Here is a 16,051-nt window from a genome sequence, read left to right on the forward strand (position 1 = left end):
AAATGGGCTTGGGTAGGTAGCAAAAGTCAACAGGGTTTAGAATCTAACCCAGAACCTCAATTCCTCAAAAGGTGCATGCAACAAAAAGCATGTCTATGCAATTTTCTGCAAAACACTCTCTAAGATGGCCCAACCACAAGGTCACTGTAAAACGTTAGACATGTAGACCCAGCAGCGTGGTGTTAACTCACTAAGCCTGCAACAGCACTGACCTGAAAAACTGCACTGCTTTTGGATGGGGGCCAGCTCCCAGGCAGTCAACTCCAACTACGGACACAACTAGTTCAATCCTGTCGCCAGGAGAGGCCTGGGGGCATCTGCAGAACACCATAAGAAGCAGCAGTATCTCTGTGCTTTTGATCATACAAAATTTTTTTTTGTTTTTAATGCATTTAAATGCAGCTTGATCAAAAGACACAGCAGTTTGAATGTGGAAGTAGGGAAGTTCTGGAAGTGCCCTAATGAGCAGCAGTAATTTCAGAGTCACAGTAGCACCAGCAAACATTTTGGATGCTTTCAGACAGGCCAGTAACAGCCATTGCGGCATCTCTAGTTGTGCGCTCAGCGCAGATGAATTGGTACGAGTGCTGAATTATGCTAATACAGCTAAGCTCAACTCTTTATAGCCAGATGAGAGCAGAACAGGAATGATGGCCAGCCTCCCTCTGCGTTCAACCTCACTTCACATTTGATGGGAGGAAGCCACTGTTGGATAACACAGGAGACATCCACTCCTGGCTCAGAATAACTCCCAGAAAAGCAGGCAGGAGTTTTCTTTTCCTTCTTGCGTTCTACATTTGAACAAGTTATGCTATTTCGTGTTAGCTGTGTAACAAAGCCACATACAGGGCACTACTGCATTTAGCATATTTTAAGTTTACATCAATACAACCTGAAACATGTTGCTTGTCTGAGGGATCACTAAATTAGAGGTAAGTAATAGAGCTGAATTTCAGAACTAACAGCATGAAGCAAAGATCAATGCCAACTAATAAAGAAGTTATTAACATATGCGGTACTGCTCTAGCAACATAGCACAGAGCTGCTAAAATTGCAGTCTTAAAATGGAAGAACACAGATGGCATTTAGTAACAAAATAAATAAATGAAAGCATCATACGTGGTTTGTTGAAAAGAAACACCAACCTACGTTAGCTTATTTCTTGTTTAGCAACAAATTATGTTCTGTTCTTTGCAAACAAAGAACTTGTAGCCAAAATACAAGTTAATAAGTGAACAAATAAATACTAAAACTACATTTATTAAAAATAGTCTTCATCTTACAGATTTCACATGCTTTTCCCTGAACCCGAGGAACAGTTCCCAAAATGCTGAGAGAGATGGCAGCCGAGGCTTGTAATCGAGCAATATTCTTTTTTTAGTCCCCTTGGAAACAGGACCAGCATCTTTCACAGATTTTGAGGAAAGTGCATCTCTTGCTCTCTTTCCTCAAATACAGCTGAGCATGAAGAACAAACAATAACCCAGTGGTTGGCACATGTAGAGAAAGTTTTTCAAGTCTTTGCTTTATCTAATTTATTCCAAAATCTTGAAAATGAAAAATGACCATTGTATATTCTTAGAAAACCTGAAAAAAGATACTTAAGCCTGTTGGTTTTATTCTGAAAGAATACCTTCCACAAACCCAAGCATCCCAAGTCTGAAAACCTGTTTCCTATAAGGATACTATTCAAGCTATAACTAAGCTTGCAAGCATGAAAAAGGTCAGTGGATTTTTCATCTCTACCTTAAAATATGGGAGAGTAGCTAGCTTTGCTGCAAGTTTCTTCTGTTCGCTCCTTTTACCAGTGTCCTTCAGTTTCCAACGCAAATCATGATGATGATAGCACAATTTTGGATAACACAAAATAGCTAGGTATATCCTTTTTGCCACCTGTTCTTTGCCAAAATTACCACTGAACAGCAAATATTAATTTCACTCCAATTTTTTCCACTTTTATGCTGCAGCTAATTGTTTTTCTGCAGTTCACATTCAATTTTTATGACTGAAAAACAAGTGATGCTTAAAGTGCTGCCAAAGAGCTTCTTCCCTTGTGCTAGGAAATGCATATTGTTACCTGCATGCATAAGCCTGAAAACCACAACTCGAGCTCCCATTTCAAAAGAGCTATTTTATGCTAACGTAAGAGTACATCTAGGAAATCTGTACTTTTGTTTGAGAAGTTGCATCAGCACACAGAATTGACATATGACAAAATACAGTTGCTCCCACTTTTATTTTTTTAAAAAAGATGTTATTGTAGTTCTGATTAGAAGCTATTCTACTTTTTCCTCTAGCAGACAGATTTACTCTTATTAACTTAAACAGATCATCTTTACATTAAAACATATGAACTCAGATCATCCAAAACCCTTTCCATAATTCCTTCATTTATTAACTCACCATGGACATCAAGTATAAACATTAGTACTTATTAAGCAGCAACAAAAATTCACAGTTGAAGATGAAAAGCACAAAGTTGTTGTATAATAAGCGAGGAACACCTACACACTTCAGAGAAATCCTGGAAATGAAATACGTACAATAACCCCAATGGAAGCTGTAAAAATAAATGTATGTGCAAGTATTTCCAAATTCGGCCAACGGTACTCAAAACACCCCTAACCATGCATAAATATATAAAAAAGGAACTTTTCTCTCATTTCAGAATAGATCCGAAATAGATCTTGGTGTCTCTATCTCATATAGCTGATTGTGTTTTATTACAAAGCAATTCTGACAAATTCATTATTCTTCAAAATCATTGACAAATGCCTTAGACCCCAAAGAGCCCTTCAAGAAGGCTTCCAGAATAAAAATGCTCCTCCCAGCACTTCACTTTATTAAAAGCTGGCTCCTGCCCTAATATAATGCTACTGTTTTTAAAATCATAGAATCAGTAAGGTTGGAAGGGACCTCAGATCATCTAGTCCAACCTCCCCGCTCAGCAGGGTCACCTAGAGCATGTTAGCCGGGAAAAAATATCACTACAATGTAAAACTGCAGGAAAAAAAAAAAAAAAAAAAAAAAAAAAAAAAAAAACAGTTTAAAGCAGGCCAGTTGCCAGATCTGGGTCATGTTACAAACTTACAAACAGTTTTTATTGCTGCACCTATACCAGGGAAGAAAAAAGGATTTGGAATTAGGAATACCTATAAGCAGGTATCGCCTCCAAATACAGCATCTCAGACTTAACCTATAGGTACTTGTGATTGTTAGCAATTTGTTCAGGTATGGGGTTGGGATTTGGGAGGATTAGAGGGTTTTTTTTTTTTTCCTGATTGTTTTGGTTTTTTGTTTTTAATGTTCAGGTTTGCTTTGACTCACTCCACTTGTTTTTCCCATTCTCTCCAGAAGTCCAGCTTCCAATTAGAAAATCCTCCCCTAAAATCAGGGAACCAAAATTTTTGGCATCAAAACTTGGGGTCAACAATGGCAGAAGCAGAAGGAGGTTAGATAAGAGTACAATACACAATCATTCCTTTCCATCACAGATTTAAAAGAAAAAGAGTTTGATAGAAACATGAGAGAGGGTGGGACTCCACAGCTAGGAAGAGAAGCTGTATCTAGGAAAGGATGCTGAGATTTTGGAGGATTACAGCCTTGGAGAAAAAAGAAAGAGAGTAGTGAAGATATCTTGGCAAAAGAATTTATCTGCTTACATCTACTTGCTCTTGTGAAGGCTGCTTGGCTTTGTTAAACATGTGAAAGTGTTTGCTTCAATTATCACAATATTTAAAGGCAGAAGCTGCCAACTAGAGCACCTCTGAGGTTGAACCTGAAGAAATGAATCAGTGTTTCACAGCCATCTCCCACATCTGCAGGGAGCTGGCAGGTCCCTCATACCCATATGAGGTCCCCTGGAGAAGCTGCAGCAGCTGCATATCCAGCACGACCCAGCCCCAGTTTGCTACAATTAGCAGTTATTGGTGCTTGCTGATTGCATACATAAAACTCTGGTTTCCAGAGTCCAGTTTTATACTAGGTCCATCAGCAGAACCAGGCACCAACATTGGCAATTTCAGCGCAGAAGAGAAGGGACAGATAAATAACTAAGCTACCATCACCAATAACCCCAGTATCAACACAGAAATGATACAGCAAAAGAAACCCAGGCTTTTAAATTCACAGTGAGCTTCTATCAGAGAGATATTTAACAGAAACTTTGAAAAGTCTTATTCTCCCATCATATACCTTCCCCCAGCCTGTTCAAGAAGAGCAGGGAGTATTTACCCAGGCGTATCATTTGGCACAGCCATTCTAGAACAAACACAATTCGTCTTACTCTTCTTTTTCTGTAAATTGCTAGACTTCAGACTCAAGGATCTTTATTTTATCCCACTGCAGATCCAATTAACAGATGCAAACCTTTCACCTTTCAGTTCCACAGTAAATTTTGACTGCTTCATGAACCTGATTAAACGTGTCATATCCGTGTCTACAGATGGCATAAAATACATATTCAGTACAGAACCAATTATTTTTGACCAATGAAGGAGGAATCTTATATATTTTTTTATATATAATATTATATATATATATATAAAATCTACCAAGTCCTTTTAGTTGAGGCATTTTCACTGCAAGAACAGTGAAAAGTGAATTGCAAAATAGCTATAACAAAGTTCTCAAGATATTAGTCTCAGGTCAATTCTCCTTAGGATGTTTAGGTCAAGCAATTAAAGTTCTCAAGAACTGAGAGTTTAAAGTTTGGATGCTCCAGAAAGAGTGATAGAAAATGAGGCTGAAAACAAACACAGCTTGACCAGTCCTAACCAACCCATATTCTGTGATGGTAATGGCAAATAAGGGAAACACACCCTGGACACAGTAAGGAACCAAAAGGAAACTAGGAGATACTGCAAATAAAGAGAGGAAGGGTAGGCAATGTCCAGCACTCTTTCCCCACATATTTAAACACTTGTCCAAAAGACTAATTTAGGTGTATTAGGATAGCTTGAAGATACAATTTTTGTTCTCTGTTCCCTTAAGTTTGTTTCCAAAAGAGCTGGAAATGTCATCTTCGACTAGTGCACATTCTGCCACGTTGATGGCAGAGCACTACACTCACTTAAAATACATTGTCAAAACACAAATATTTTCTTTCACTATTGGGCACCAAATGCCAAAAAGATGCCATGGAGCCAAAACAAGCAATATTAATTTTAAAAATCTAGTAATGTCATTTAGAGCATAAAGATTTAAAGGCAAACTCAAATGATACGATCATATACAAAAGCCAAAGAAGATATATTTCCTTTTTTTTTTTTTTTAAGAACACCCTGCTGCCATTCATACAAAAAACAAATTCTCTCTCTATTAAAAAAAAAAAAAAAAAAAAAAAAAAAAAAAAAAAAAGTCACCTCTGTTTGAGGAAATGGAAATTTCCAAATCCACAGATGTTTGTGATTGCACACTAGCATCCTGCTGGGAATCATTAACAGTGTAAAGAGTAAAGTTATTCAATTATCTGTAACTCAGTTTTCCAAACTGTTGCCTTCAGTCAAGGAGGTGATTAATGGAGTCCAGCAATGACACAGATTACTCCCTGCCCATGCAAGCTCTTTGATTTTAATGCAATTAAGCTATTGAAGTAAACAAACCCATTTGGCTGCTCAAACTAGCTCTTTGTCTCATAAAAATTATTTGACTAGGCTAGTGGTAAAAGTGTACTGCATGTGTCCCCAGATTCAACAGAGTATTCCGTAATCACAGCAACAATTACATCTGCAAAAAGGTCAGAAGTTAACAGTGGCAGAAAATAGTCAACCTTTCATTAGAGACTTTCATGTGCAATGAAATTAATATTTTCTAATCACCACAAAACAGCAAATATGCTTGAGAGAGGCCAGCAAAACTATAGTCATCAGACAAACATTTAAGCAAGCATTTGCAAATTTAATGTGGAAAACAAAATAGCATCCTACCTCTCTTACCAGGATTCCCCCAAACTGCAATTCCAGCAGGCCTCAAGAATACCCCAGAGCCTGGCACCTCGCCATACTTGGCATTTCGGGGAGGGGCAGGTCTTCATGGCGTCCTATAGGACCAGGATGATTAGTGGGAACATAACAAATTGAATTATCATGACTGAGGAGTTGTGTCTTTATGTAAGAGCCAGGTGCCCCATAATGATTCCCTGCATTTTCCTAGCATTGCCTACTGCTGTTCTTACCACAGAAGATAGAAGTCAGAATACAGGTATCCTCCCGCATAGCCACACCACCGTAACCTGACAGAAACTCCGTAAGATCAGCTTAAATGCAGCAAATCACAACAGGTAGTAGTGAGGTTTACTCTCCTGTGGCTGCACCACACGTTCAGCATCCAGAAAGTATGCTAATAATTACAGTTTCCACATGAACACAGAATAACACAATCCACACTAGCTTCTGATTAGCATTTTAATCTCCCAGTACCTGGTAGCTCAGGACATCTAAGTAGAAAATGTTGCCAACAGTAACTTTACAGCGGAGGGATGATCTATGAGAGCAAAAGCATTCAAATGCAACAAAAATATACAAAGATGAGGAAATAAAGGCAGCATTTTATTTTGTTTATCAATGCCTAACTTAAAGGGGGGGGGGGAGAACAAAATGAATGCTTCTAGCTATCTAACCCTGAGAACAGATTTAATTTGTAACCAAATGGACAAAGATTTGCTCCAGCCTATACTTTTCCATGACATTAGAAAACAGATTTCTGTCATCACTCTCAACTTGCACAGTGTGTATTCTGAAACATGAGAGACCTTACTATCCCCAAACTGATAAAGTTGTCAGGAAATAACTGTACCCGCCTAAAGCTCTTTTCAGATTACTTCTAATTCTCTAATCTACCAATTTACCCCCTCTAGCACCATAATGAATATCCAAAACAGCCTGCAATCTTCCAAGGAAAATAAATCATCTGTTTCCCACAAGCAGTGTCTGTACATAGCTTTGGTTCCAAGCAGAAGAAAGCAAACTGAAATATAAGAAAATTATACTGACTTGCCATTGTATTATAAAGAGAATCAAAGTCTTTACAGTAGACTTCTTTTTCGGGTTCCTAGTTTTATGTCCTACTTTCTGCTCTATTAAAAAAAAACTTCGCTTTTTCATTTTAATTATCTCTTCCCTACCCTTTCTTCATTTTTTGTCTAAACGGATATTATTACCCCTTCTGGGGAAGGCTCTTTGATAAACAGAACGAATCCCTCCTTGAAAGCTGCATTTAATTCCTCTTATTCACTTCCTTGCCCTGCAGCAGTTTGCCATTGAGCACTTAGTCTTTTGAAGGAGAGTTTCATACATAAATCAAATTTCAAGATTCAAAATACAGAGTATTAATTGTTGCCATAAAAACTGAACTTTACTAGACAATGAGGCAATAAATACCAAAATTTAAAAATCTGAAGTCAGCCATTAAAGGATTCTCGTGTCACTTCCACCAGGACTTTCTTATCCGACCTCTGCAAAATGTCTCCTGGTCAAAGGCACAGGACAAACTAAAGCAGGCATGCAGACTTTCAGTACTGATTTCTGTGCACACGCTGTTCCCATTGCTAGCGCATGCAGTTTCTTGCATCAGTCAAGCTGAAGCTTTCACAGAGAAAAATCTTTGCCAGTCATTCACCTGTCCACAAAAGTTGAACAATTTATTGTTTTCAATTATGATTAGCAGAAAGGGGATTAAGGAGATCTGACAGTGTTAAGATAACTGAAAAGCATTTACAAGTCAATAAACACTGGTAATGATTTCTATGTTTGATAGCTAAAAAGTGCAATTTTAGCTTCCAGACAAAGCCAGAACACTGCACAGAACTTGGTAAGGCATCAGATAAAGGAAAAGAAAACAAAAATCCTACTGCTTACTCGATAACCACCCTAAAATTATAAAAGCAGGAAGACATGCAGTTTTCTGAAGACTATCTAGGTGTTAAGCATACAAGAAAACAACTTAAAGCACAGCTTGCTTCATTCTTTCTCCCCTACTTTTTTTTATTATTATTTTTTAAACAAAAGCTAGCCTTTTCTCCCCAACAGTGTTTACTGTTGGCAAAGCCACGGAGTTCTTATAACATCTTGTGTTTTCAAACGCCACTCAAGCTGTTTGTCAATCTGTCTGTGAGCACCACATCGTACAGGAGGTGCTGTCTTCTCCACTTGCCACGCAAGGCTGCAGTTGTCAATGAAACAAACAACAGCGGGTTTTCCTCCCCACCCCACATAGAAAACAAACTGCCTAAAATCAGCGTTGAATCCATCAATAATCTACTCCTGTTAAGTTCAAGCCCTTTCTGAAAACAGCGGAGCGCTGCCAGGCCCAGATGTGGCATGTCCACAGGAGATGACTCAGGAACAGGAGGGCCCACTGCTGCGCTGTGGCCAATGCACAGGGCACCCCAGCACCGGGGGCAAGTGGGCAGCCCAGTCACAGAGCTTCTTTCAAACTGGCACAATTATTTTTGAAGCAGACATTGAAATTGGTTTCCAAGGCTTGCAAAAACTGTCTGAAAATGACCAATCAGCACTGTTTAAAAGAGGAAGACTTGAGAAACCAAAGCCTTTCTGAAGTTTCAGATTTTAAATGCATTTTTTATTGCATTATATCTGTTGCTGCTCAGAAGAGCTCTAACACATCATTAGGATTTCTTCTGTGTTAGAACAATAGCAGGTTCTACGTACTCACTTCCCCCACACATCAGGTTCACTGAAATTAGATATAATTGACCTATTTACCTCTACAGCACCTCCCATGGAAGAGGTCTGAATGCCTTTACAAAATATTTGGCAAATGGCATATACAAAGTAATTTCATCCCCCTAGAGTGAGGCAAACACATTATACCAACTACACCTCCACTAGATACCACAGCAAGTATTTAACTTTCCCAAAAATCCAGTCTGCATTAGATAGTTTCTTAGAACGTACTTACTGCTTCTCTGCAGGTGAAGAACTTGAAATGTGAATAAATAAATCTCACTTAGAAAGAAAAACAGATCTGCAGAACTTCTGTTCTTCCAAGGCACAAATAAGGACCCAAGAGCCTTGTGGCATTCTACCCTACTACAGGTTCATTTCTTTGGGCAAAAGGCTACCTTTCTTCCTGAAATATTTTCTTCCCGCTCAAAAGCAAAATCCAAAACTTATCTAAGCCATCAGAATACTCACCTTTACTAAGTAGTACCAGTTCATACTGTTTTTCTCTCCATTTCCAAATCCCAAGAGCCTCTAGGATTACAGTGTAATTTCAAAGCCTGCCATTAAGTCGCTCTGGCAAATAAATCCAAAGGGCCTCTGCAAAGAATCTGTGAACAAATTGTGCCTCTGCCTTTCCCCCGCTGGACCTATGCCATCACCCCTTGCATACCTGTAGATAGATTTCTCTTTTCTGTAGCCATGAATTGTGCATCTAATAATCTAAACTCTTCATGCTAGTGATAGCTTAACCCTTAAAAAAGGGAAGCTAACTGGAAATATTAGATATCACTTAAACTAGAGATAGGGGAAAAGCTAATCCCCCAAGCAGCTGTTAAAATTCTTGCAATTATTAAATATGATGAAGAATTACAAAAAAAAATGCTTAAAAAAAAAGTGGGAGTGAAGCACAGAATCATGATTTTTAAAGCCAGAAACTTCAGTTTGGAAGTCTCTTTTGTAATCATTTCCATAAAGTATAAGCTTAAGATACTCAGTTTAAATACTAAAAATAATGGTAACATATAGTTAAAGTGTAACAGAAAATGGAAACACTGATTTTGTTTCTAGATATTGCTCCTCTAGGAGAGTATTTATACTTCTGTGCTTACCCTCTGTTGTCTCTCTCTCTCACCTGCCTCCACACTTAGAGGCATCTACCTCTCTATATCAATATATTGACTGTTACACAAAGAAACAAAGAAGTCAACATAGCCTTTCCCCATACAATTAGTCTTGCTCTATTATAAATTCCACAAACATTCAAAGTAATTGAACTGTAATACCTGAGGTGCATTTCCCCCCCTCAAGAACTTCAGGCCCCTAATTCGGGAGCAGCGCCCTGCCTGGAGCCCCTGCAGGAACGCTGCGGGCAAGCTGCTCCCGGAGCCTGGCTGCACACCCGCGTGGTATTAGGAGTTTAGGTAGAGCCTGACCTACTCCCAGCGGAAGCTCACTGGGGTTCTGCCGTCAGCTTCCACTCACACAAGGCTGGATCATACCATCTTAAACACCTCTGGCCAAGACCTTCTTTTAATACCTACCCAAACGCATTAACGCCTTTTGATGCCGCTTTAAGAATAATGGGAATAACAGTGAGCCAGCCTGGCACAAAAACCATAAAATACTTAAAAATAAGTGTGTTCTGACTTGATTGAATGACAGAGGGTGCTGAATGTTATCGAGTGCTTGTGACCACCAGCAGTATCATGTCCAGGATACAAGGCTAATTTTAGATTGCTGGATGAATGCCACTATAGGATATGCTATTTTTACCAAGTTCTAATGTGCCTGCCCAATGGCACAGCTTCACTTTTAAAGTGTAAGGTAATTAAAATCTCCGGTTACTGGTTGGCTCAAAACTACAAATTGCCACAAAGTCCTTTTGCAAAAGTTTTCCTCATATTTTGATTATCTTTAAATAACAGAAGTTTAGGAACAAACCCAAAGGCAGTATCTGGAAATAGTGTATTTAGAAGAGGTCAGCTATGGTGTATATTATTCTCCCTCTCCTCCACAGCCTTGCACACAAGAAGAACAGTATTTTAAATACATTATTGCAAGTTTCAGTTTAATGCACAGAAAAATCATACTGAAGTAGTCTCCACTCTCTAGAGGGACTCTTCCAGTCATCTATACTATAACGACAACAATTACCTCCATCTTACTGAGTGAGAAAACAGAGTAAAAAAAAATTTAATGAATGAACACATCATTCTATATAAAAACACAGATATTGGGAACTGCCATTCATGCAAGTTTAAATTTAGATCCTTAATTCTCTGAGTACAATGGACAATCCAGTTTTAAGGCATGCAACCTGAAGCAAACAAGGAGGCACATCTTTGGCCAAAAGCTCCAGCGAAGACAACCCCAACAGGTAGGAGGAAATGTCAGCCAGAGTCACTTGTGTGAAACACAAAAACCCCCATGAGAAGGAAAAAGTCTTTATTTATTAAATTAAAAGCTACTTTTTCCATTCTAACACTTCTGATCTGATTTTGTGGGTTTTCTCAGGTATGCTTAATTAAACTCAACTTTGTGTAAAAGAGCAATTAATGAATATAGCAAGTCAGCAGCTTAGCCCTTGAGGAGTCGCTGACATTTGCTCATAGCAAAGACTGTTCATTAATTGCTCTCTTCGTTCTAAGCCTTCTAATGATGCTTTTGACACAACCCCACAAGTCACTGTGACTTATTCCTCACAGCCAGAGATGTCCACACTATGTTAAATTAATAAAATTACCTTTGGAAGATTTTTCAAGAAGATACTTAAAAGGCGTGGGGGGGAGGAGGGCAGAGGAAAGGTTTAGACATGCTGATACTGGAACGACAAAAGCTTTACCAAAATTCTGACTGTTATCTTCAAGTATACTTTGCATTAGAGATAATCTAGGCAAACCTGTATCTGTTCTTTATTGGCCATTATTAGTGGCATTTGGGCAGAAAGGCCACCGTGCTATCGCAGCCTACTCGAACTGGGTTCCCACAGCAAACTTAGCAGTGTTGCTTCACAGCTCTGCTCATTACAAGTCCGCAGATGACCAAGAGGACTGGCTTCTTGATCACTTTAGGAAAAATGTTGATTTTTCAGAAACAAAAGATGGAGAGTAGTAGTATGGCTCTGTGTTTAAAGAAAGTATGTTGAACCACAGATCTCTAAGAGTTAGAACAAGCTATTTCACACTGACTTCTTGAACTCGGAATAGATAACCAAAGCTAATCCATAAACTAAAGCACGCATTGAGAGTACATTTTATAACAGCAAAAACTTATGCGCCTCTGTAACATATGCACAGTATCAAGTGGTTCATATAACCACTCAAGTTGTACTGCTAAGTCACAGCAGCATACGCTAAGTAATGTACAAAGTGAAGGGAGAGTCAATAGCTGGATAAAAGTTGAAAGCCCTGCAGATCCACAGACCTTCAACATCCAAATGAAAACAGCGTTAGTCCTCAAAGTTGGTGACATGAATCCAATTATACTGACCTAGTTTTCCAATTTGAGATTCTATTTCTGTAACTCATATTATACAGCAACTCCTTTTGCCTGCCTGTTATTTGCATTAGCAACACCACTATCAAGCTTTGGACAGGTATGAGACAGAGAAACTCTCCATTAAGTATTTCATTAGCTAACTGTATACCTCTGAATACTTTAGAAAGGCAAAACTGGAGTAGTGGATGTAGATAACCTTGCTTCTCAAACTACCTGAAAAGGAGCCTGAGCCCATGAACAGCCAAGGCTGGGTGAGGAGGAACCCAGGGAGAGGATCCATGCCTGAGCAGGGCGTGGGGGACCTGCACCTTACCTAACACTGGCAACACCCAACCCTTAATAGAGAACCCTATAAAAGCACAGTAGGAAATGGTCTCAGATTACATACCAGGATCTACCATTCAGACTTTAGGAACTACAGCTGCAAATCTGATGGAGCAGAAGAGGACGCAGTCTGAAAGATTTAGTAATTAACATGTAATAGTTGTACTTAAACTATTGGTGGACTTAAATCAGAATCTGCAGCAAGAATGCATCATAATACCTAAGGTAAACTTTAAGGAGAATCACCTGCATTTACAAAGTGCTCATCAGCTTTCAAAAAAAAGTGTATCAAAACTTCAAATTCCTAGTGCATGTGAGTTCTTATTACTATAGCCCAATTTATTTGACTGTTTCTGGTCTGCCTATGCTAATATAACTTCATAATTTACTAAAAGCCTACAGTTCAAATTACATCTTCTGAATCTAGACAGATCTTATCATGCCTTCTGCCTTTAAAAAGATCTTCTATAGCCATGGTTAAGGATTTGTTTAAATTACATTTACTCATTTTTTTACCTGCTGTCAAGCTAAGCTTGGATCCATCCTTCCCTACAGTCCAAGTTGCGAGAAAAAGTTAACAAGTTTATAAATTTTAGATAGTCCACAAAATCAATATTTTATTCTGACATTTTTTTGCTCTTCAAAGAGATGAGCTCTTTCAAGCTCAAAAATAAAACTATCAAAACTACTGTTCTGATCTTTATTTCAGTTCACTTTGTCTTTTGGCATGGTCCTGGACACTAACTACCAGACTAAGGCTGACTAGTTCTGCCCTTTAGGAAGGTTTGTCTATCCCTCTGCTACTATTATTTATTATTTTTAATTTTTGTCTAGGATGCTACAGCAGCAGTTTAGCTAAAAAAACAAGAGGGACAATATGATCTAGCTGTTTCAGAAAGTAGAATAGGCTGCAATTACATTTGTATATGCATGTATGTGCCAACACACACACACACACACACACACACACATATATGAACTGGAAGGTATGGTTAATTTTGAACATGCATACAGTAAGCCACGAAACATCTATATATGCTGTTTGTGACCATTTCTTTAAGAAACTACAGATATCATAGATACATTTAACAATTTACAAAAAGCTTATGAATTTTACTTAGGTTTTACTTTCAGGAGGATCCAGTCCTCTAACTAGATGAATTTCATTTGCAGACCCCTACCCAACTGTTCCTACACATAACTTATTACCCAAATGAGTTTTGCCTATCATAGCCCAGATATAATTATAATATATTTTTCACACATTTCTAAATCTATCACCACACTGATTTTATTATATACATGTGTTAATCTTTCTCTGGTGCCTCCAATTCTGAGCAAAGTGAACATATCACCTGCAGAATACTTTCAGCTCCTACTTGATAAAAACATTAGAAGATGACAATTAGCTAGTGTTTCCAGTTTACTTCCTAACATATTGCACAAAATACCAGAAATCTTACTATTCAGATGACTCTGCACAGAGTGACTCATCTGCTTCACTTCACATGCTGAAATACCACTGAACTCGCTGGGAATGCAGATTGTATACAAAAAAGTAGAAACAACACTGCGTGAATGGAGACTCCACCTGTAGACACCTCAGGTCACAGGTTGGGATTAGAAGTATTGAACACACAGCATGAAAAATGTTCAGGAACAGCCAGGCATTTTTCCCCAACACTGCTCAGTTCAGTTATCAGATATCTATAGATATTTATACAAATGCTCATGGAATCACTGTTCTTCCTGTCAAGATTCACTTGCAGAAAAAGATGATTGATGCAGAAGCAAGAGCATTCAATGCTTCTTATCTATAATTTCTTACAAGATTTAAAATGTTGTAGTCATGAAATAGAAAAAGAAGGTAACAAGGGACTCAAATGTTCCATAAAGCAGCATTTCCCACAATGCCGAAAGAAGGCAAGGGAAGACAAGCACTTTGCTTGCATGAAGGGAATCAGATCTGCTGGTTACAATCAGAAATCCTTTGGTTTTGCTTGTAATTGAATTCTCTAGAGCTGATTTTAGGTCTAGACAAGTCAGCCTTTCAAAACATCTGCATCTGCAGAGTGCCTGAAACAACTCAACTCTTCCATTCATTTCAAACATTAATTCACAGGACTGTTACCAAATTCTCAGTGTTCATACTGTTAGTAATTCAGAGCTTACAGAAAAACGTAATAAAACTATACATTTTTTTGTCAAGGCTGATAAGAGTAGCAGTAAGAGAGGAAACTATCTGACTTTTAAAGGACTTTTTATGGGAGATAGAGGACTTTCAGAGGTGAGAGTAGGTTGTGTTTTTTTTTTCCCTGAGAAACCTACCTTTCAATGATTTGAGGAATCCTACAAAGTTAACAAACACATACAGTTATGAACCAAGTCTGATTTCTATGAGTAAATCATAGTTGATCAAAAAGGTAAGTGAGCATATGATTTTTTCCTTGCAAACAAACTGAGCTCCCCTTTTTGAAGTCATACAATTCTCATATTTCCTTAAATTAAAGCATTAGTACTACATCTCTGGAAGAAACTGGAATTTTTCTTCCTTATGGGGAAAAAAAAAGATTTAAACTCAGCAACTCTAAGTTCTGAGGTTAAAGGAAGAGCTTTTTCAATAGTCATCTATAAGAAGAGTAATGTGTGCTTTCCAAGATACAGATAGCCCATTGCAGGCAATGTGTTCATATGGGTACTCAATGGAAATACCTATTTCATTCAAGTTATTGTAAAAGCACTTCATGATACCAGATTTGAGGGAGAAGAGCAATGACTCAAGTCAAAAATTAAAATCAGATGTTTACCTGTAGTTCAAGATTTTTTTTTCCCCCAAGTAGTCTAATCCAGAATTCTTTCTCTCATATCCCTGTAGATCTGGATGTAGGAACTGGTGTTTTTAACAAATCAAAGTAAGTAAGTGTCCAGAACAGTTATGTCGCTCTATACTTTAAGTTCCAACATTTTGGGGGTCTAAGGTCTGACATACTAGCTCTGATGGCCTAAGCTCCAGGTTTCAAGTAGGCAATCATCCTGAATTTCCCCACTTCCAGCACCCTCAAGGGCAACGCAACCAGGCATTGCATCTCAGGTACCTCAGCTTGCAAGCTGGAATGCCAGTGAGGATGGCCATATATCTGCACCTTGGCCCATCTACAGCCTCCACAAGAGTGCCTGTAGCCTCACACAAAAGCAACATAGCAAAAGGCTACGTAAACACGCTAATCCACCAAAGCAAAATCTACCAGAGTTCTTCTGTCAGCCCTAAATCTCATTGATGTTCAAGGGACTAACCACAATCCCTCTCCCCTCCTTCTTCATGTCACGATATGCATCCCACACCCTCAGTGATGCTGAGGCCAGGGCCTACAAGGCCTTACTGCGTTCACTGGCCACGTGTACATCAAAGATAAAAACTGTCTTTTAAGAGGATCAGTTCAGTATGGTCCCAAGTAATAAATTACACTGGCACAATTAAAAGGAGCCAGTACACCATTTAGCCATATAAAGACCCAGAATTGCCAAAGAGGACCAAAAAAACACAA

At 38.5% G+C, this 16,051-nt stretch overlaps 1 protein-coding gene across 5 annotated transcripts in view; it reads right to left on the minus strand.

Moving 5' to 3' along the window:
• The window catches only part of SEMA5A (semaphorin 5A), a 305,622-nt gene that overhangs the window by 283,151 nt on the left and 6,420 nt on the right, over positions 1-16,051 (minus strand). The window contains exon 1 of one of the 5 annotated variants that reach the window (XM_062569791.1): positions 9,968-9,993. The exons of the other annotated variants lie outside the window; for them this stretch is intronic. The gene's annotated coding sequence lies outside the window, so the exon portion shown is untranslated. Of the gene's footprint in view, positions 1-9,967; positions 9,994-16,051 lie in introns of those variants that run through there. 5 annotated transcript variants of the gene reach the window in all.

Source organism: Rhea pennata, chromosome 2 (assembly GCF_028389875.1).
Source record: "Rhea pennata isolate bPtePen1 chromosome 2, bPtePen1.pri, whole genome shotgun sequence".
NCBI lineage: Eukaryota > Metazoa > Chordata > Aves > Rheiformes > Rheidae > Rhea > Rhea pennata.